This window comes from Salmo salar, chromosome ssa01 (assembly GCF_905237065.1).
Source record: "Salmo salar chromosome ssa01, Ssal_v3.1, whole genome shotgun sequence".
NCBI lineage: Eukaryota > Metazoa > Chordata > Actinopteri > Salmoniformes > Salmonidae > Salmo > Salmo salar.
Window position 1 is genome coordinate 15,317,050 of NC_059442.1, and position 2,599 is coordinate 15,319,648.

The 2,599-nt window shown below is 38.4% G+C and overlaps 1 long non-coding RNA gene across 1 annotated transcript; it reads left to right on the plus strand.

The window, feature by feature from the left end:
- Window positions 1-586: 586 nt before the first annotated feature.
- On the plus strand, window positions 587-1,716 carry LOC106565787 (uncharacterized). Its single transcript, XR_001319736.1, has 2 exons — window positions 587-1,142; window positions 1,413-1,716. It is a non-coding gene; the product is annotated as an uncharacterized lncRNA (long non-coding RNA).
- Window positions 1,717-2,599: the final 883 nt, after the last annotated feature.

Below are 2,599 nucleotides of genomic sequence, written 5' to 3' on the forward strand. Positions count from 1 at the left end.
TAAATCAAATAGGTAAACGATCCTTGGTATGTCCATCTCAAAACAATTTCATGTTAGTTTAAAATCCCCCCCCCGGCTTAGACAGGGCTTAGAGTCTAGAGGTTAAAATATGCATTGCTTTCTTGCCACCACTATATTGTTTGTGTACTACTCCAGAATAAGTTTCCCCTCCACTAATCTCCTATCAGAAGCTATCGGAGGATTTCAGGATCAAGTTGATCAAATGGGGGATTGAGTGTGTTTAAGAACATGATTATAAGTCCGCCTAAGCACATAATGCATGGAGGGGGGAAATCTGCTTGCACGCGCTTTCTTTAATCGGCTTTGCGTCGTCGATAACAATGCGTACCTATTTATCTGTGTTTGTGTAATGGACGCTGCAGGTCCGTCACTGTGGGGCCCACTATGGGACCTCTGGGTGGTACAGGGGCCTTTCACTGAGCTGACAGGTGCAGTGGGGGCTGGCTAAATCCTGTCTATTCTCCCTGGCACTACCCCGTGCCAGGAATGGGGCTCTATACAGTGCAGGCTGAGCCCTGCCACAAACTGCAGAGGGGGTAAAGAGGGGCATGGGCACCGCCCGGCTGGGTATTCACTCTCACCCAGAGCACAGCAACCTGACACACAGATACAGACAGACAGGGTTGGGTAGATATACTGAAGGAAGGCACGGTGAACATTTATTAATATCAGGTCGATATTGAAATGAAAAGCCTAGACCAGGTTAAATAAAAAATAAAAAACAACCTGGACTCAGAGCAAAATGTATTATATGAATCCTACAGACGAAGAACCGTATATGTGACATTTTTCAAAAAAACGAGATATACATGAAAAATCATTATTGGACACCCTTTTTCTATAGTGAACCGGTTTCACAAGCTTTCCACGCGCTAATTAACAATATGTTTAAATTTAAAGATAGGCTCTCGTGGAATAACCGTTTATGTGCACCACTCAGAATGGACGGACAAGCGCACAACTTTTCTGTTGCTGATGAAAATCACCGAAATGTGGGAAAGAAACGTAAAACAAAACTAAAAGAATGGAAAGACAGGCAAAGGAAGATCTTACGGGATGCGGGAAAACCCTATACAAATCGTAAGGGTCAAGAAAAAAATGGGAAAAGCTGTCCAAAAGAGGTATGTGGAAGAACCGTATATCAAACAATCAAGCTAGCTAGCTATAGAGTACAGTAACTAACATGTATGTTCTGGGTTGTCTAATTTGTAACTATAGAGAAAACATATTAGCTAAAGTTCGTTGGCTACTAACTTATACATTATCGTTACAAATGTTATTGCTAGATTATAGAAGAAACATAGCTAGCTACTTTTTGTCCATCCACCGGATGATTCGACATGGCTACAGTAGCTAGCTAGTTATATGTAACGTTACACTGTATCCTGCAGGGAAGAGCGTGTTCCACGACGTGCAGAAAGGATTGTGGAAAGTTGATTGATGAGCGCAAGCTGCATCTGTTCAACAGTTTCTACACTGTCCCATACGAGAAACAACCAGCAAAACCATTCAAGGTGATGAGGATGCAATGTGAAGACTTCAGTCACCTCCCAGATTCTGTTCTCAAGCGACCAGCTGGACTACAGATCACTTCAGTGAGGTGGTTAAAAGTCACATGTATTGCACAGAGAATAGTTTACTAACATCCCATCAACATGCAACATGTTGTTCTAACAATAAAATATCCTAATGATTCCCTTTTTTATTCATTACAATATACATCTCTGTCACCACATTTAGCATCAACTCTAAGCAGTTAATACTTATTTACTGCTGTCACCTCAGTACAGAAGGACGTTTCTTGCCTTTAGCATGGGTTTAACGCAATTCAAAACTTAATTGCAGATCATAGTGTTAAACGCAAAGAGAATGGTTTTCTGAACGTTTTGTAATATTGACCTTAGGGACCTGCATAATGGACATGCATATTGGCACATCACATTGATCCATATTTGATATGTACAAGTTGTACTTCTTTTGATTGAATTAATTTAATTGTATTCTATTTTTGTAGTTATTCTATGGTATGTTCACATTGAGGGCTTCATTTTAAATGAGACTAAGATTTCATGACTCAACTTTTAAGAAAAGTCATCGGTGCTAAAGTTGATAGACCACCTTTAAATGAACCTCCATTAAATGAATTAACTACATATTGCATTTAAGTTATTTACATGAAGGGCATCTGTACTTGAAAGTACTTAAAACATCATATCAGGTATTAAAAAAAGGACATCTTACAAGTGTCATGCAAAATGTCACATATAGTGTTCTTCCACAAACTGAAATCATCACTGGAGATATACTGTTCTTCCACATTCTAAAAATTAAAACGGCAATAAAAAAAAGTATTTTTTGAAATAACAAAAAAATATCAATTGTTGTTGGAAGATATGAGTATGGTGAAATATTTGTCAACCATAAAACACCCAATGTGGTACACACAATGAATAATATAAAAATAACTGATTATCTTAAAATGGAAAAATTGTCACATATATGGTTCTTCGTCTGTAGGATTCATATGTCACGAAAACCCATTCCACTCCACTTAGTATGATGTGTTATGTTACGTTAT